This window comes from Lonchura striata, chromosome Z, assembly GCF_050655825.1.
Source record: "Lonchura striata isolate lonStrDom1 chromosome Z, ASM5065582v1, whole genome shotgun sequence".
In the NCBI taxonomy this organism is placed as follows: domain Eukaryota; kingdom Metazoa; phylum Chordata; class Aves; order Passeriformes; family Estrildidae; genus Lonchura; species Lonchura striata.
The window spans coordinates 81,926,800-81,947,724 of record NC_140740.1 but is presented as its reverse complement, the minus strand read 5'-3'; the positions used below and the strand labels follow the sequence as shown (position 1 = coordinate 81,947,724).

At 40.3% G+C, this 20,925-nt stretch overlaps 1 protein-coding gene across 3 annotated transcripts in view; it reads right to left on the bottom strand.

The window, feature by feature from the left end:
- Positions 1-200, bottom strand: part of ABCA1 (ATP binding cassette subfamily A member 1) — a 91,947-nt gene extending 91,747 nt beyond the window's left edge. For 2 of the 3 annotated variants that reach the window (XM_021534836.3, XM_085565988.1), the window contains exon 1: positions 7-200. The gene's annotated coding sequence lies outside the window, so the exon portion shown is untranslated. The remainder of the gene's footprint in view (positions 1-6) is intronic. The other variant, XM_085565987.1, reaches the window with a different exon arrangement.
- Positions 201-20,925: the final 20,725 nt, after the last annotated feature.

Here is a 20,925-nt window from a genome sequence, read left to right as displayed (position 1 = left end):
GCCTACCTGCCCGGCCGGCAGCCGCCGAGGGTGCCGAGGGTGCCGAGGGGAGGTGCCGAGGGGAGCCGAGGGGAGCCGCCGAGGGTGCCGAGGGGAGGTGCCGAGGGTGCCGAGGGGAGGTGCCGAGGGTGCCGAGGGGAGCCGCCGAGGGTGCCGAGGGGAGGTGCCGAGGGTGCCGAGGGGAGCCGCCGCCGCTCCGCGATCCCCTCCGGCTCCGGCTCCGGCCCCGCTCCGGCCCCGCCGCGCTGCCGGGCGCCCCCGCCCCGCAGCGCCCTTTATAGGGGCGGCGCGGAGCTGCCCGGCCCAGCCCGCCCCTTGCACGGCCGGGGCCGCCCCGCACGCCGCTTTCCTCCTCCCTCCGGGGTCTTCTGGCTGTCGCTTGTCTTTCTCTTTTCTCTTTCCTTCCTTCTTTTTCTCCTCTCCTCCCCGCTTTTGTCTTTTTCTTTCCCCTCGGCAGCGGCGGCTCCTAGGGAGGCTGGGGGAGTGCGCGGCGATTTGCATGTGGGCGTGCTCGGTGCAGCCAAAAACAAACCGGGTGTCCGCCCCGGCGCCACGCGGCGGGACGCGCTCCGTGGGTTACCCGCGTTCGCCGGTTTTTTGGGAAGCTCCGCGCTCCCAGGTGCGCCGAGAGGCATCCCAGCCCCTCGCGTTGCCTCCCGCGCCAGCCCCTGGGGCGTCTCTTCTCGGGGATCTTAGGAAGAAAGAGCAGAAAGCCGGGCGCGGAGTTACCTGCGATGCGAGCGTGGTCCAGCCGCCCACCGGCTGTGAGTGTCTCCAGGGCTGCACCGCTCCCCCCATCTCCTGAGCTGAGCCGGTACAAGCTGGGCACAGATCCGTCCTCATCTGTACAGCTGCAAAGGTACTGAGTGTACCAAGAGTGGTGGTCTAAAAGGTATCGGTCAGTAGTAAACAGCTTCAACAGGACCAGACGTCCTGTACTCCATGTGACTTTCAGCAATAAAAACGCAAGGAACTGTGAAAAGTAACACTTAAATAGGCACAAATGAGGATGAATTCAGTTGTGTCAGTTTATGGAGAAATTTACAGCTATTCACAAACTTTATAAAAACAAATATCAATTTATTTTTAACAGTTCACAGTGAGCAAGCTGACTTGTTCCAAATACAAAATCTGTGAGTGAGTGTCTTTTGTTTACCAGAGAAATGGCCTGGTCTTAGCAACATTGTCTGGTTGCTGAAGGTGTCCTCCAACATTAAGTCCTCCTGTAGAAATCATCCATCATGCAAACCCTTCCAATTTTTCACTTGTTACATGTCAGGAGCCCTGTAAAATCATGCAGTGCAATTTGTGAAAGTATAGCAGTGCAATTTCAAGGCATAAAATGTTCTGTGAATGAAAGCAAGTAATGCACGAAAGGCAGGTTCCCTCTACAGACATAATGCACTGCCATTTCTCTTCTGCAGTGAAGTGGTTGATGTTTTCGTTCATGCTGTTAATGCTTTGCCTTATTGTGAGCAATCTGGATGACACACGGTTACTGAGGGAACCATATCTTCAGGTTTCCCAGCTTTTATTTCCATGCTCAGACTACTACCATGGTATTTTTTCAAGTGGTGCAGAAATACAAATACCTGAAAGCAAATTCCAGAGAGCTCAGGCAGATTGTAATCTGACATAATGCACTGGAGTATCACAGATAGCAGTAAATATTCAAATGAATAATGCAGACCCTTCTACACTGAAGAAAAGATGACGTTCATTTTCGCTGTGACCCTAGCTCCTTCCCTTAGTGCCTGTGTTTCAACATCTCACAAATGGGCTAAGGGCAGGACAAAACAAAAACGTTCCTGATTCTGACCATGGTTTCCCCAGTGTAACTGCTTCATAATGTGACTGACTTCAACAGATTCATTCTGTTTGTACCTTCATCTGGTGGTAAAACTGAAATAAAAACAAGGACTTTATTTAGTGTATAAATGCAGCTGTGTGTTTTCCACCATATGCTAGAGCATTGCATTTTACACATTTCCAAACATTGCTGGATTGTAGTTTTAAATTCTAAAACAAAGAATTTCTGCATGGTTAGTCAGAACACAGGGAGAAAGAGCACATTGAGTTTACAATCAACAAAGCGTTAAGCCTCATCCCACAGAAAAAGGAGTTTGAAAGAGAGGTTGTATTGGATGCAATTTTTTAAGAAATAGTGATTGAACTTCAGTGGAAACAGCTCTGTCAATACTGAAGACCTGACAATTGCTCTGCTATTGGTATCTATATAAACCTAGGTTCCTCTAAGGAAAGTGTGAATTCCCAAAATTCTGGTAGTTGGTGCCAACGGTTAAAACATTTGAACAACATTTTCCAATAAGACAGCTAATATACAGCTGTTTATGAGAAGTTAATGGAGCATTTGATTTATTTTGTTCTGTTAAAATACATGTAGCATGGCGGAAAATCCTTGTGCACCGCTGGATATAATTTCCCCAGTTCTGCTTCTCCTTGTGGCATGGCAGTGATGTGAGGTCAGTGGGGGACAAGCATTGATAAATGGTACAAGAAGGATGACAGGGGAAGGGGCACAGAGTAGGCTGTACAAAGTCAATAGCCACGCTGCAAATAGTTTCTAAGAATAACTATTCTTACGTTTGAGTAGTTTGAGATCTCAGGGCAGACGAGCACATGTGACTCCTATGGATTTCTTAAAGACATTTGTACTTCCCAGCTCTTTCATGCACAGCAAATATTCTGGCTTCTGTCTCCTGTGGAAGGTATGATAGGTCTTTGCAGATAAAGCAGTCTCATGTGTGACTTCCTGCTTAATTTAATATATTGATGGCTAAGATAAATTTCAACTACTGATTCAGATACAGAGAGGAAAAAGGCAGACATAAACAAACACTTAGGGAAAGACCTTTGTCCTTCCTTCCCAAGCTCAAGTTAAGCACCTCTCCTACCCCTTTCTGGTCTCGATATCCCTTGCTTTCAAATAGGTGTTAGGATCAGCCTCTTTCCCCCAGTTCTTTCTGTGAGGCACTGGGCAAAATGGACAGTTGGGGTCAGTTTGTAATGGTTCTTTCTGCTGTTCCTTGCTTCTTACTCATTTTCCTCCACTGCTTCTTGCCTTACTATTCCACTGTTTCACAGTGAGTCCTCTGTGTGCCACAGCTCCCTACAGGGTGTCCTTTCTTTGGCATGGTGTGGCTCTTTCCAAGACGGTGTCTCTTCCTTCCATGTGTCTCCTACACTTTGTCCATTTCTCAGATATCACATTTTCTCCAGTGTCTCCTGTCCTATGGGCTGCTCTTTTTTAAAATATGTTTGAGCAGAAATGCCATGTGCTTCTTTCACCTAGCTGAGGTTTAGGCATGCAGCGGGTTTTCTTCATCCCTTTCAAACACCTGACAGCAGCTGTAACTGGCACAGAGGAATTAATGGTCTCTTCCCTTGCAGCTTCCAAAACTAAAGGCCTGCCAGTTATGCCCAATATGCAGTTCACATGACATGCACTTTCAGATGAGACCTGATCCTTTTTCCTAAGCTTTTTCCTCTCCTTCAACCCATTCTCTCATTGCATTGGCTTTGAAGAAGCAGCCCACAGTAGGGTCCAAGGCTGGGTGGAAGGGAGGGCTGCAGACTGGCAAAGGGGCTGTTAGCTGCACCAGTTACTGAGAGGTCAGAGGACATGTAAATTGCTGTTCATGGAAAAGATATTATGTAGTGTAATAAAGGGGTACAACTGAAAAATAGGAAAACACGCTGTGTTCTCACAGGAGGAAGTGAGGAGGAAGTTGTTTCATTGTACTTGTAACTTCTACAAGGCAAAACACAACATTGTCAACTCTGAAAGACTGATGTTTCCTAATGTCAGAATACTACAGAAGACTGTGGGCTTAGACAAGCACACCAAGAAATGTCTTGTTATAAACCAAAGGTTTCTATGATAGGTTTCAGTAATAAAGAAAGCCACAGTTTAATAGCTGTCAGCTCTTAAGATATTTCATCTGGAAATCCAAGTTCTTTTTAGCCCTAGATGATCCAGTTTGAACTAAATTAAAGAACCAGAAAAGACAGCAGATCAGCAATTCTTCCATAAAAAAAAAATATTTTTCAAAGAACTTTGCTCACCTCTTTTTTTTTTTACTTGGCATTCTTGTTGCAGAAACACTGCTTCAAGATTCCTCACTCTTATCTTGGGACACACACTGAAGATTATTCTGTATTTTAAGCAGCTGTTTTGTCTCGGTTTGAAATATCTGAGTCATAGGATGGTTACAGATTTTATAAGATCTTCTTGGAAACAATTACTTATAGAAATTACTTAATTACTTTTAGAAAAAAGTAATTGCATTGTTATTACTGTATAGAAACCTAGGCTGTCCCTGAACATCCTAGCTTTGATTTATATTACCTAGCGTGGGAGTGTTAGTCACTCCAGCCTGGTTTACAGCCCAGTGAGTACAAGCAGCTACAACATGCTGTTTACTGCAACTTTCCATGCACACTTTTCTTCCCTTCCTTTTTACAGAAGAAAGTAGGAAAGAGTTGCTGTTTACTTACTGCACCTGCAAAGAAACAGAAGGTTTAAGTACACCCTTTGCTCTGCCCTGCCGTGGGAAAGCTTTGAAGTGCTTATCTGTGCCATGTGAAGAAGTGAATCTGGGAAGTTGCTACCTCCCAATCAAAGAATATTGCAGGCCTGTCCCAGTGCCTGACAGGGACAAAAGTGCTTGTGCTCATCCTCTCTGTCTTTCAAGATAAACACAGGCTTCAAACTGACAGCACTCATTAATAAGATGGTTCTAAGTCCTTTAAATAAAATATAAATATATTGTAGCTCAAATATGAACAAGCCACAGTTTAAGCAATTACTAGAAACAGTTCTTAATGTTATCTTGTGTTTGAGAAGGGTGATTTAAAAGCAATTTCTCATGTGGTTAGTTTCCAGATGACTGATGTTGTTTTAAGAAGAGAGACCATCATCACAAGCCTTGCTTTGTAATTTGTCACAAACACTTAACATTAATAGGAGTGAAATTCCAGCTGCAGTTAGCTATATAAAGTAGGGTGTTGTGAAGCTCACTGTTAACAAAATTACTGCTTTTTAGATGTAAAATATACATACAGCAAAATACTTAGGTGGTAAAAATGCCTTGACTTTGACAGAAATAAACTGATTTTTCCAACTCTGGACCTAACCTATAATTTGAGGAGCAAGGAAAATATGTAGAGTTGCCAATTAAAATGCTGGTAGTTTATATTAGGTAGCAATTTAAATTTGATATGAAGTTTTTAATCTTCTCAGTTCTCCAGGTGTATACTTCATACTGGCATACAGCATGAAAGTATTTTTAATGTTTCACCCTTCCTCTGTGCAATTGTGTATCTTCTAAAAATTAGCCCAAGACAGGACTTCCGTGGAAATATTTCAGTGTGCATTACACATGCATTTCCAGACAGGGATATGGGAATATGCTGGCCTGTGTGAGCCAGAGTTTCTGTGCCAGCCATGGGACTGAATGGACAGCTATGCAGAATGTGAAAGTTCAATGGGAAATGCTTCAAAAATTCTGCACTTTATCTCCCATTATAAATTTATATGCTAATAACATCACCAGTGCATGGAACAAGAAAGAAAAAAATTCATACCAAAACAGAAATGAAGCCTAAGAGATATAGAAGCTGATCAAATGCAAAGAAAGCCAAATAAAAGTATGCAATATGTTTTCATCCAACCTCAGTTTAGGTACTGATGGGTGAATCTTCATGGATTATCCAGGATATAACCTTCATCAAATTAAGCCCCTAAGATGTAAGTTAAAATGGTCAATTACTAAAACTTCCTTGAGGTCAGCCAAATGTAATGCCAGATTAGCTGCATTACTTTAGTTTCTTAAACCTAAACCTATTAAAAAAAAAGTCTCAAAATTTGCCTCTTTAATATCCTTCATCAATTGTTATGGAACTCAGTGCAACTTTTTCCTGATAATGACTCCTACAGTGAGTTTGTTACTACAGAAGTTTCAGCTTATTATATAAACAGCATAAATTCGAGTAGCCCAGTTAAGTCAGTGAAGATATGCACCTGGGATTTTGACTGCATGTGCTGACTGTGGACTTAATTGGAGATAAAATTAGTCCCTGATTAACAAAACTTCTTTCACTCACAGCTTTTGAGCTGCAGGCAACAACGTTCAGTGCAAATCTTAGTAGCAAGAGGATAAGCTTTAGGAAATGATGTTTTCCTTCACTAGATAACGACATTCCAGAAGGGAAGAAAATGCACCATCACGTGCTCAAAACCAGCCTGTGAACCAGAAGGAAAGACAGGATGGAGCTAGTCTGTAAGCATACTGCTTGCTTCAGCACCAGCATGACCAGAGGCCATGAGGGAGTGTGCTATCCCTCACCTCTGGTCTTAAAAGTTATACTTAGAGCAAGCCATCCTCAGGCCCTGGAAGGTTTTTGCCTAATCTTGCTGCATAACACAAGCCAAAGAGCCTCATGGCCTCCACAAAAGCAAAGCTGTGCTTTTAGGGTCTCCAGCAGCTTCCCCAGCTCACACTGTGTCTCTCCTGGGGCTGGAAGAGTGCCTCAGACCTTCTGAGAGCATCTCACACAATTGCAGAATGAGTCGGGCAGGAAGGCCCCAGTGGATGTCATCTAGTCCAACCTCCCTTGCCCCAGCAGGGTCCCCTCGAGCTGTCACTCAGAAATGTCTGCAGATGACATCTGAATGCCTCGACTGAAGGAGTACCTTCTCTGTACAACCTGTATAACCTGTGCCTGTGTTTAAAAGAAGGGAGGATAAAGGCTTCTTGTCTAGTGTAAACTACAGTGCCCTCAAAAAAGGAGTCACCCTTTCTTGCTGTTGGCAAAACCATAGCCTCCTGTTCTCCCATCTCCTTGCCTCTACTGAGCTCATGAGTACTCTGTATTACTGAGCATTTCTGAATCCATTCTTACAAGCAAGGATTTGCTTTCCAGGAGGCAAGAAACATCTCCTTTATACTTTCTTTTTACAGAGAAAGGACTGAGGTTTTGCCTCTGTTCTCTTTAAACACCTGGAGAAACATATTCAGAAAGTGAGCCTCAGGGGTGTTACTTCAAATCTTGAGTTTCCTCAAGCATCAAGAATAATCCATAATGCAGAATGAAGGATCTCTATTCAAACCCAAATTTTTCCAGAGCTGCTTAGAACTGCCAGTCAAATTCCACACTTAGAGACCTTTAGTCTGCTCTGTAGAGCCTAATTTCTTTTTCTCTTGATTGCTTTTCCAGCTTGATTACCCAGATTGGGGTTTGCTGGCGCTGTTGTTGTACAGATATTTGTTGCACAAATCAGGCAGTTTTTGAGTTCTGCCAGCTGTTACATTTTGGGCCATTGAAATATCTGTACTTTCTGAACATTTCCAGCACTTTTATTAAGGCAGTCAGTTTGACCTCTACATTTTTTAGCTGCATGCAGGCATCTGGGGCTGGATCTTGGGTGTAGATAGCTTGCTCTGGAGACACAGTCCTGTTTTTGGCCTCAGAATGAGCCCGTTCCTGCTTCTGCTCATTTTGTCATTAGATGAAGAACAGGTATCTCTCTCTGTGTCTCTTAACTATTGATCTAGCATCATCTTCAGCAAAAGGACAAAGAATTTAGTCTTCCCTAGTGCACCCTCACTCCTCCCATCCATTACTGTGGCATCTCATTAGGTGGTTGGAGAGACTAATGCTCTTGCTGCCTTTAACCTGTCCCCAGTGTTGTTGCCAGAGTCTGTGCAGACACTAGTCAATGTATCAACAAACTCCCAGGGGATTCATGGACTCACAATCTAGCATGCCTTTCCACAGAGGCTCCAGTGCCTAAGCTATGTCCTTTACATTCTTGGCCAGTTTCCCTCTTTATACCATGACATGCCCAAGCCAGTTAAATGCTGCCTTGCGATTGTTCAGCATCCAAACTCACTGACTTAAGTATCCAGATCTTGTCCCCCCTTTGGAAGATGTTTTTCCTGTTTCTCTCCATTTTATAAGGCCTCCTTCTCACTTTGCTGCTTCTGCTTCAGCATATTCTCACCTGCCCCTCTTTGGACAAGGACAAAACAATCAGCTTCCTCAATCATTCTCTCCAGCTGCAAATGCTCCTAGGCATGCTAGATGGACCTTCCACAAAGAGTAATAATTCTGGGTTTCTTATTTCTCATATCAGCTGTTTCCTCCATTTCTTAAGCATCAGAGTATCATGCATAATTGTACAGGATTTAGCTATCTTTACTGACTCTACTACCTTAAAGGGAAAAAAATAATCAGGTCTTTTTTTCCTCCAAGTCAGGCTCTACTAGGTCAGGGATCTCCCAGGCAGCCATTAAAATATTTTCTTTTTCTTGAGAAAAGCAATGTCTTCAGCATTATCCTTATCAGAATTACAGAGCAAGGAGATAACTATCTGTTTTTCTTGATAGCTGTAAAAACTTGTTCACTTTCTTACTGTGCATTCAGTGAAGAAGTTTATTACAATTGCTGTATTCTGTGAGTGTCTGTCCAGGCTGCTTCCTGAGCTGCTTATTAGTATTGACATTTATATCTCTCTAAAAGTGTTTATGATCAGGGACAACCTTTTTGACTAAGATTTCCAGGACTTCTCTTTAGTGGTGGGTAATCTACTGAATCAGTATAGCCTGCCAGGAAGAAATCTGCAGTGAAAATCATTCCTAGCAATCAGCCCAAAACTATTAGTTTTCAAAAGAGATATATAAAGGAATGGAAGGAATGAGAAAACTAGGTATATAATGTTAAAAGAAGGGGATGCATACTGTACAGAAATATGCAATACAAGTTTTATTTGTATGGTATCATAAAAAGCTCTCCCAAGATTAGCTATAATATATTCTAGGTTTTGGCATATTTTACTTTCTTTAATAAAATCAATGAAATTGATTGATTGATTGTTCTGGAAATATTACCAGGACAAATTTTTGGAATCCAAGTGCTACTAACACTGTTATCTCATAAGAAGCTATGATCAAGGAAACTATATATGAAACATATATAATCTAATTTCTGTAAAAATATCTTTTTCCATTAGTACCCTTAAAACTTTACATCATATGTTGTACTGATCTTAGAGAGATATGGAGTTAACATAGCTTTGTATAGCTTCAAATATAACTTAAGTGTTCACACACGTATTTAAGACATGGTTGTGATCACTTTTAGGAATTTGTTAGTTGGACTTTATACATCTTCCATTCCTACAGGATTCTATTCTGTTCCCTCTAAACATACACTCTTCTGATTAAATGAGTGTTAATTCAGTAGTTTAACTTCAGATACAGATGTTTTTCATAGAGTATCTTTCATGTTGAATCAGGCCCAACTGGTTGTTATTCATTTTCTTTTCCCCATTCCATTACCACATTTTGGTCATAAAAAGACAAGAAGCTACATGGATTCCTGTTAAAATACAGAATGGTTCTCATTTGCAATAAATGTTTATCATCCACAATTTTCTTCTACAGAAGTTCAGACTTCTTCAGATTCAACCTGCTACTCATTGGGCTAAATGTGTTTCTCTCAGGATAAAAAGATTCTATGCAGTTCACCTGCATGTTTTGCAGTCCCTTTAGCACAAAAAGGCAAGGCAGTTCACTGACTCTGGAAAGTAAACTAAGTCTGGATTTTAAATGCTGCAAGTGATTTTAGTCCTCAATTAAGCACTTGTCCGAATTTCTGCCACTTCAAAAAATCCATTCGGAGTTACAGGTTCAGAATTTCACTCTTGATCTCCAAGACCACTTTGGAAATGTTTGAGTCTGGACACTGGAGTTTCATTTCTGTGCTGTTTTCAGTTCCAGTTAAAGATTTTATGAGCCTCTCACAGATGAGTAGCTTTGAACCAACAATCACTAGAATTTCTTTGGGACACTCTAGAGTTACAGCTCTGGAGCCACAATGTCTCACATTCTTTTGTCTTCTACACACTGTACTGAATGATTAGGGTGCTGTTCAAAGGTAATATTAATGATCCATTTATATAAGTTCTGTATATATTATGAATAACTCTCTGATAGCAGAAGGCTTATGCAATACAGTTTAGACATAAAAGCACATAATACTGCATAATAATACTGTGCCCAGAATAGATTGCTGTATATAAGATCATATATGATGATCTCATATACAATGTGATTTGTAGGGTGTTACAGCTAGGAAACCTCAGGCTGCATGGATAGAACAAAAGTTGTAGAAATAACTGGGGACAGGTTTTGCTGTCCCCCAAACTAGCCTCTAAAGATGGAAGATGGGTTTTCCAGCAAAGTAAGAATGAAAAAATGAACAGTGAAATTCTGCTATCTACAGAATGATAATAAAAAAAGTTCTTACCTTAAACTCAGGTATAAAAGGACTCCATTTTCTCCACTTTCTTTGCTCCTTCCTTCCACTGCTGCTGCTGCCAGGGTTTCAATGGAATTTAAAACAAACAAGAAAATCTAGGAAGAGCTAGAAAGAACATGAGACAGCAAATGGGAAACACATTAAGAGGCAGAAACTCTTCATTTTTATATCAGCCACAGATCAGAGCTTTCAGAGAATAACTGCCAATGTTTTTTATCAGTTCTGTCTAATTATCTGGTTCTTCATTAGTTTGTTTTATGTGGACACATAGAAACAGTATTGATTGGTGGATACAGTGTGACCCTGCCTACACAGGAAAAAAACTCCTTCCAGAGGAAAAAATATGTATATTTTTTTTTTTTTTGCCAAGAGTTTCTTTGGGTCATTTTTCAAGTAGAACTGAGCATCCTCTATTCATTCAGCAGTTTGGCCCCAGTGAAGGTATGTCCCTGAAGGCTGCAGCTGGATTATAGCCCTTCTTAAAGACTGCCTCTGTGACAAATGGACTGCAACTACCACAGAATGACAGTAAGATGCAGGAATCCATCTTGACTTATACTATTATCTTTATTTTATACCTTTAATTCCCCCATCAACCCATGGCAATTTTTTACCATTGTGCTCTAAGAAAATTTGGCTAACTACTCTATTAGAAATAAGTTTATGTTTAGCTGATCCTACTTTGGAAAAACAAGGTGGAAAAAAATCACTTCTTAAGGGGTCTTCCCACCCTGTCTTTCCATATTATTATCCCTGCAAAGGAACAGAGTGTAACTATGAAGTACACCTGCACACTGCTATATCACAATCACACTCAGCTGCACATGCTGCCACAAGGGAGCTGGAGGAGGTGTCAAACTGAGTATGGCATGATGGTTGTATGCCCTGTTCTCACAGGAAAATATACAGTAAAAAAATCCAACTATGGTGTTATTGCTTGAAAGGGGACCAGCAGTCAGGACTTCTGTGTCAGCTCCTCCTTTTGCACGGTATCTACAACCTGGGAATGTCAGAGTAAATTTACTGTTTACTGTCACTGCTATCAAAGCTTTATGCAAGCTGCTGTGTTTCAGGTTAAAATTCTCCAGCAGTACCAGGATTTACTGGCTCCCCCACCAACTAGAACTTATTCTAGAGACTTGAATGATCCAGTGCTGTACACAGGTGCTCTTCCTGTTTTGATAGTTGACCTGCTGTGCACAAAAAACAATTTGATGTATGGAATTCATCTGTTTGGTATTAGCAAGTAATAGAAGTTAAACATGCCTCTTTGTCAATTCAGTTCCACAGTCTTGGCCACTTACAATTCTAGACAATATCCTCACTGACCAATTTTCTGGCACATATCTAAGATTTGAGAACATGTAGTCTTGGATGTCTAAATTGTTCACTGAGGAAAGTGAAGAAAAAGGAAGGCATATTTTATGAAAAGCAGCAACTGTCCCTAAGATTAGTTCACTTGGTTAGAACATGGTAGAGTGGTAATAACAAAAAGATTTGTGGGTCCAGTCCCCATATGGGCCATTTACTTAAAAGAGTTGGACTTGATTAACCCTTTTAGCTCAGAATCTTCTGTGAAGCAAACTCTAGTTTTTAACCTCTGTCTTCAAATAATAATAGTAACATATATTGCACTAAACTACATATTCCCTTACACATTCTGAGTTATCACAGCTGCATGAAAATCCTGCATACACTTATTTTACCTATACTTTACTGAGAACCTCAAAACCCTGGTTCTTCCAGCTTTTTGTTCCTAGGACTGATTTTCAGACATCCAGTTTTTGTATTTGCATCTTTTCACTTAAAGTCCCTGGCACCTCCTGAGTGCATGGAAGCTGCCGGCAGCTAAGTTCTGACTTGCTGTTTGTATTCTGTGGAGTTTTGGCAGCAGTGGTACAGAGCAGATGGCAGGCTTTTCTCCTTTCTTTAAGATGCACTGACCAGCTTGACGCCGTGGATGGCCATGGAACAGAGACTGAATGCAGCCAGAATAGGAGAGGGGGGCTGGGGAGCAGCACAAAAGTGACCCAACTTTGACACTTCACAAATCACTGTCACTCACCTCTGAGTCAAGTTCCTCCCTACTGCTCTGGATAAGAGAAGTGATTCTGTGATATCAGTGGAGACTAGCTACAAAGTCAAGTTTTGCTCAGCTCTGTAAAAACACAAATAAATGACAGGACAAAAACCAGCCTTTATCTTTCCTACAGAATGAAGTTCAAATTCAGTTGCTAAATCACTAGTAAACTTCATATCATCTTTTCATATATTCATGCATCAAAATGACAGTATTTTCTTCTAATTCAAAGTAACAGTTTCATCAGCTGCAATACTACCATATAGATCTGCACGAGAGAACCTGGGCCTCATATACATGCATTAAAGGGAAAAACTTTACAAATTCTCTGTCAAACCAATCTAAGTGAAAAGCTTCCTTCTGCCACATAAAAATGACATCTAAATCCTGCATGCCTATGGCTGCAGAACAATATTAGCTATGATTAGAAATTAATCTGTCATAGCAATGTTTGTGTTTCTAAAATTTTCACAAGCTGAATTAATTACATTAATTACATGTTTAATGAGTCTTAAATCAATGACTCCTCATCTGTTGGTCTTATTGCAACTATTCAAATTATCTGGAGCACCTTGTTTTATCTCTTTGTTCTTTGACAAGTCTGGTTTCTGAACCATCAAATCAATATTTATCTTGAGGAAAAATGTAGTACCAAAGGAAATATCAACAAGCTTCCATGTGAACAGAGAGAGAATAATTAATGTGATTTATTGTTTAAGCCAGTTCAGCCCTCACCCTCCCTTATTCTTTCCTCCTACCTTTATCCCTACAAAATGAACTTGATTTTTGCCTATGCTTAGCCTGTAGAAACATCCCTCACTAGTTAATAGCAGCACACAAAGGTGGAGTCTGTGAAAGGATAAACCAGGGTTTATCATTCCAGACAAGTGTGAAAGCCTAGCTTATGTACATGGGGAGTTTGCTTTTTGAAGTCAGCAAATCACTGTATTTCTGGGACAGGCTGCAAATATGTCTTAATTACTGCAAGACATTCCTCCATTTCCATAGACCATTATACTACTGGTTTAAACACAGACTTAGAGTTTGTCAACACAAGGAGGCTACGTCTTAGTAAGGAAGAAAGTTAATTTACAGCTGAATACTATTCTTTTGTGGACACACACAATGTGCATGGAATAAACTAGTGTTCATTCAAGCTTTAAGTGAATATTTGTTCAGGATTCAACCCCTGAAGACTATTCAGTTCAATGTAGATCAGACTTGTGAGAGATCTAGTGAAGACTGATCAGCTGAAAACTCTGAAATACCCACTTTTTGAAAAGTGATGGAAAAAGCTAGAAGAAAACCATAGGATTCCTTCGAAGTTATGGTTATAGTAGTCCATAGTAATCCACAGTAATCCATAGTAATTTGCAGTTTGCCAAACAGCTGGCTGGTTAACTGCTTGGAAGTTAACTTCTAAGTAGTCTAGGCAAAGGCCCTTGCCTTTGCCTCACAGAAAAACAGGCACACATGAAGTGCATTTTGCTGTTAGGCAGCTGTTAACAGAACAATTACATTTCCAAAAGGAATATGAAGCCATCCAAAATGAAGCTTCATTTCCTTTTCCATGCTGCAAAATTAATTTGCCTTCTATCATCCCTTTCCTAAAACCAGGATTTCTTTGTCAACTAAACTCTTCTGATCTGGCTCTTCTATATTCAGCTTAATTGTTCTACCCATGAGCTCTTCTCTTTTCTATCCAATTTGATGTCCCATCCTTTCTGACTTAACAGGCAGTTAAACCTTCCTGAAGCATTACAGAATAAGACATATACTCAGTGGGAAGTGGATAATTCAAAGCCATGGCAGCATGGTCTGAAAATATCTCTCTTTCCTGTTTTATCAGTTACAGGTTTGGAATCATGAGGACAATGGTCTGACAGCTTCAAAATATGCAGATTCAGATTTCATAAACACTTTGCACATGGGGCTGCCTTTCTGAGCGATTTGTAAGTAATAAAAGGTAAAGCTTGAGCTCTCTTGCCAACACTACACTGTGATTAGTGCAAATTCTTAGAGTCCCACATAGACCCCCTGTGATTCTGGGATTTGCATAAACATTGAGATGCAAAATGACAGAAAAAACTGTCTGATGATATAAATGACAATAAATTTAATCTGATTTCTTCTGCCAGGAAGGTTTAGGTGAGCCCTAAGCACAGTACAGATGCCCTAACAGTGTGTTTAAGAAGATAGGTTTTGGTCTACTCTTTACAAAGACCCTCAGTCCCCTACACCAGTACTCCTGAAAAGAAACTAAAAACAAACAAACAAACAAACATTAAAAAAACCCCACCAAAGCCAACACTTTGCCCAGACTAAAAAAGGGAAATTTAAAAACAATGTGAAGAGAAAGTTCCAAATAGCTTACAGGAAGAAATAAAATTATTTGTCCCTTCTGCACATGCACTTGGACAAGGCCATTGTTTATGACGGCAGAGGTGGTGCAGGTGGAGTTTGGAGCTGCAAATCTTTCTTCTCTTCTCTTCTCTTCTCACAGAGATTTCATGTACTGATGCACTACAAAACTCAGAGGGCAACAAAGGCTCCACTGTAGCAGACAAAACTAAAAAATGCTGCTGTTCTTGGGGGGGATTTTTTGCTTATTTTTAACAGCCATTTTTGGTTTTATTCTCACAATGACTAAGTAGACAGGCTAAGTAGCCTGTTGAATGCTTTCTAGAATGGGTGAAGACATGCAAAGCAAAGCAAATTAATTTTTTTCTGTTTGGTGTATGTATGGAACAAAAAATGTTATGCTGTTAAATGCAAAACATTACTGTAACAAAAGGTTTGGGCATCACTTAATTCAAGATGGCCCTATGACCTAGAACTGGACAGAACCTCTCTTACAAGGTGTATGGCTACTACTGAAACAAAAATATGGCCCTCTGTCAGTGAAGAATCATCCTGACAGACAACCTTTGTAATCAATGTTACTCAAATTTCTAGCCAGGATTCAATATCCTTCACTATATGTGGGAATCAGAGAAAAAAGCTTCACAGGATAACAGAATAAGCAGAGTTGGAAGAGACCCTCAAGAATCATTGCAACTTCTGCCCCTGCACAGGACCATCCCCAAGAACCACACCCTGTGATCAACAGCATTGTCTTAACACTTCTGGAACTCTGTCAGGGTTGGTGCTGTGATCATTTCCATGGAGAGCCTGTTCCAGTGCACAACCACCCACAGGGTGAAGAACCATTTGTCTGATATCCAGATTAAACTTCAGGCCATTCTCTCAGGTCCTGTCACTGGGCACCAGAGATACAATATCAGTGTCTGCCCCTCCTCTTCCCCTCACAAGGAAGTTTTATCAGTTTCTTCCTTCAGGCATGTTGAGGTGAAGCACATAATAGGCACATCTTCACAAAACCCTTCCATTCTCTTCTTTTCAGGAGGAGGATTTTGCCCTACATTCCACAAATTTCCAGGTGACTCCAAGGGGGACACAGCTCTAAAGGCTGCTTGTGCACTTTACCATAACTTTTCCTAGCATGCTAGAGGCCAATTCAGAGAACTACTTTGGTAGCAAGTGAAGAATGTAAAAAAAACACTTATGAATAGAGAACTTCAACATTGTTTATTAAATAGGACCACAGTATGCAATTCAGCAGCAAAACACAGACTTCTTGCATCCATTTGTGTTGATATATTTGGTATTAATATCAGGCCTATAAAAATGTATATACTTCACCTTTCTTTTAATGCCACTGACATCAGCACATAGGACAATTCTAGCCAAGATCCACATCCTGCATCTGAACTACATCAAGCACCATATTTAAGATTCCTATCATGAGGTAATGTAAAGGCAAGAATAATGTGTATCCCCCCCGAACATCAACTGAATAGAAAAAGAAAGAGGATACATTAAACCTACATGGTGTTTCTGTGGCATGGCCCCTCTACCTTCATTTCATCTATGCTATATTTCCTTTAGGAATAGCTGAACTAGTACAATTCGTGGTAAAGTGTGCTGAACTGTGAGGATTTCACACTGAAATTATGTGAATTATTTCAGATTACTGAAATCAGGGGAACAAAAAGAAGGCTTGAGACTGCTTGATAAGATCTGTATTGCATTTTAGGCCATGGGATAAATTAAAAGAGCAGAGGTTCGGCCACATGATGCAGAATTTTATTCAGGTCAACACTAAAATGTCCAATTTATATTTTTAAATGGCTATCAGAAGAAAGAAAATTACCCACACATTTCCAACTCCTAGGTAGATGCATTTATTGTTTACTACCCAGAATTCTCAGCCAGTTGGGGTTGGAAAGCCAGGTTTTAGACTCAAGAAGAGGCTTTCAGTTACTGCTAACAGGTAGCCATACAAAAAAATAAGAGAACAGCATTTCTCACACAGAAAGAATTGCTATTTACATAGTGCCCAGAGCATGCTACAGGCTCCTAAGGGAAATCTAAATAACAAACATATGATGTAAAGCAATAATCCTGCTCTTACTCTAATAAAAATGAATGTGCTTGCTTCCCTAGGCACAGGGCTGGTCTCCACATTCGTTTTGCTACTGAAGCAGCCATGTGTTTTTAAATTGCTATGCTGCAGAGGTTTGTTTTGTTTTATTTTCTTTTGGTATTAAACCTCTCAACTCCTCATCCACAGAATGGGAAGAGATTATTGAGTTCAGCACAGTTCTTGAAGTCAAAAAGAGTTACTTCTCCAATAGGAGGGCTTTTGTTCAGAGCACAAGGCTGTTTAGACAGTGTAGATCTGTAAGCTGTAGGGAACAGTTAGTGCCAGAGAAATTAGCTTGTTCTTTGTGCTCATCAGTGTATGGAAAAATAAAAGCTACATAGTATTAATAGAAGAATTATTTAAAAGGTAAGACACATCCATAACCAAGCTTCTGCAGTCCACAGTTATTTCAGACCTGTACAGGGCCAATGATTGACAAACCCCAAACAGCAGCTGGGCGTGACCAAAAGATATTCTTTGAATGCTCTTGAAATTAAATGCAAGTGCATGCATGTGTGCTTGCAGGTTTTCAATCTGTAGCATCAGTGTACACACTGCAGGACAGTCTGAGCATTTAAAGCAAATTTAAAGGGAGCTCAGTTGAGAAAAGTACCCAGATTTCTTGCATCTATAGAGAAATGTTCACCACTTAGTTTAATCATATGTTGGACATCCATTTGAAAACAAAGAAATAAGACAGCTCAATTTTTCTGAGAGAGGAAACTTACGTTACAACAACTTCCACTTATCTTCTTTTTGCCTTCACATTCTTCATGATAATTAATTTTATTATTTTACCTCCATACTGATGCAAAAACATTTATTATAATTTCATTTATTACATGTGATAGTTACCACAATACATTTCAATGTTTGTACTATAGTAATGCATAAGATTTCCAGTTAGTAGTCACGTACTGTGTAAGCACCAAATATCAAGACACTTATTGCTGCATATAAGAATTTTTCGCATATCTGAAGCACTGTGTTTGCAGACAGTGAACTTTTTAAAAAAAATAAATCACTTTAGCTCCATACCCAGCCTCATATATTCAATAAATCATTTTAGAAATCTATTTATAAGGTCCCAGTTACATGACTGAAGTCTTAATTTCAGCCCGGAGAGGCTAATGGGGATATTCCTGCTAATGGGGAAAAAAATCCATTTGAGATAAGACTGTGTCATTCTAGTTCCTAATGCTTAACTCCTAATTCTGAAAAGGAAGCTGAAAATGAAGACTTAAAGATCCTAACTGCTGTGTTTACTGCACAGGACTTCATGAGGTATACTATACTATCATTATACTACATGAGGTATAATTGGAGTTCTTGCCTTTGTAAGCCAGATAATGAATATTCCACTAAACAGGGCTCCAAATACATTTGCAAGGAAACTGAATTGGAAATCTGTGCTATTTTTAAAGACAATGCCGTTTACAATAAAATTCCAGCTCAACTGGCTTGATTTCCAAGCTGTTGAGACATGTCCAGTCTTGTCAGAAACATCACAGAGGCATGAGCTTTCTACCATCCAGTATAAGATATCCTTCTCAAGAATAGCCCTGCTACATTTTAAGCCGTTCAAATTAGAAATGTAAACCCATCTTAAAATACAGTAGGAGGGGAATTATGTTTGAAAGTGCTGTGTGTCTACTTGCTTTTCAGGCCAACCCTGTGAGACAGATTAGGAGATGCACTTGCCTGAAGCACAACATTTTCCACTGCTGCAGTCTGGGATTTCTAGCTAAAAGTCTGAGTCACCACTGAAGTCACACAAGGAGGGACAAAGATCTGGAGGGACAGAGAATAAGGGCAGATGAAAAGGAAGCACAAAAAGTACAAACACTCAAAAGCACAGACCCAGAAGACCATCCATGACAGGCAGGGTCTTTTGAAAGAGAATGCAATACTAGCTCTGGTACACTCCAAAAGAATGTTTTATTTACAACAATTTTAGCTTGTAATTCTGTCCTCTCAAGTATGCTGACACTTCTTTTAAAGTATGAAGACTATTTCTTCACTGGTATGCATGCAAATCTACAGCTACTACAAAATTCAGGAAACAATAAAATTGTGTGAATAATTGTAAATAATATAATCTCATTTTCCCACCAGGAACACAAAAATTACAGCTTTGGTAAACTTTTTATTCATGAGGAAGTCAGAAGATTCACTTTTATGTTTAATGGTCCCCCAGACAGTTCAGTACTTAGTAAACAGCAATTGTGCAGTTTCCCTTAAATATCCCTGAAGTGAAAGAAAACAAATGCAGGTGGAAAATCTACATCAACAGCTGTGGGCAATGCACGGGGAGGGGGAGGGGAAAACAACATCAGAGACTGTAAAGCTGATAGAATGGTTACATTCCTACCACATCTCTTCATTTCCTATAGCAAATCAAAATATTTCTCCTCATTGTATTTGTGCCTTTATGCAGCATTGGGATGACCAGTAAACATCTTCATCCAGAAACCTGGTAACAACAGAGTCCTGAGAGAAGAGAGAGAAAGGCAGACAGAAGCCAATCAGTGCTTTAGAAGTGGAGAGAAGAAAGTCTGTAAAGGGACAATGGGTGGGATTTCAGTGAAAAACACACAAAAAATAAACAAACAAAACAAACCCCACAAGTGAGAGAAAAAACATAAGCATTTATAGTAAATCACAAAGCTGCTTCTAAGATTCAGAAGACATTCTTCCTCTTTACTGCATTTCACATTTCTGTCCAAATATCATGGTTTCTGAAAGTGTATACTACAGCTTAAATAGCTAAATAGGAGTAATCTGTACCTCATGAAAGAATAAAAATATTCCTTCATTTCTTTTGTAAGTGTTTAATGACAAACTGTACTTCGTACATTTCCTTTATGGAGTGGTATACAAAAACCATTAATGTGAATTATGTTAAGAATGCTTGCATTAAATTAAATTAAATTTCGGTTTTGTCTCTTCTAGACCAAGGGAGAATTGTTGTGTTATGCTTTGAGAACTTATCCTTCTGTTAATAAAGTTAAAAATAAAAGAAGTAATTACAGTGTCAGAAATATCTACAAACACTCCTGAAACTGAGCTAGAACTGACTATGGGTAATTTGTATCTTCAGTTCACAGGCCTCATCACCTTTATCATTTTTTATAGCATAGTCCTTGAAACACAGGTAGGAACATAAGTCGTGTGTTGTAACTACATACAATACAAAAGAACAAACTCCTCACCTGATTTTCCTGGCTAATGACTACAGGGTAAATTTATGGAAATAATACAAAAAGCCAAGCTGAGACTGGGTAAGTTTTACCTAGAGGAACCACATATTTAAACCTCCTCAAGCACAAAATTCAACCCAGCTGCAGGATTCAAGTCTGATCTCAGTAAACACATTACAGTGTACTTATTTTAGCTCCTTTAAACATTGCTGTGCATGCCTCATCACTGTGGTTTTAACACTGTAGAGATATCCAGCTCTTAGAGAGCGAGCAAACATTTCAGTTTGCTCCTAGAAAAGTCCTCAGAAAAGTATTCTTTTTACTGTTTTCTCCATCTTATACTGCAAGCTCAGAAAAGAATGGCTTGGTGTCGGTCTGGAGATTTTGTAAGTCTCTTTTGAACACTTTAGGTTGATCCAAGATCAAAATTCTCAGTAGAAGTAATCCTTTCATGCTAAAACCCATTCAGTATTGCTGCAAGCTTTGCGCCCAACAGAAGACTCATTCAGGCAGCGTTACCACTGGGACTACTGAAAATTACTTTGCAAGGTAACTGTGGTGCAGGACGGGCTTGCCTTGCGATTTTGCTTGCAGCGTTTGAGGGCAATGCAGAGCATGGTTTACGGGATCGGAGGAAAGCGAGCGGCGCACGCCCTGCGGCAGTGACCGGCAGTAACCCCGCTCGGCGAGCGGCGAAAACACCTCCTCCCCTTGCCAGCCTTCGGGACGGGCGAGCTGCGGGTTATCCGCGGGGCGAGTCCCGCAACACACGACCTCCCGCCCGCAGAACAGAGGGTGGTGGTCGGGGAGCCGAG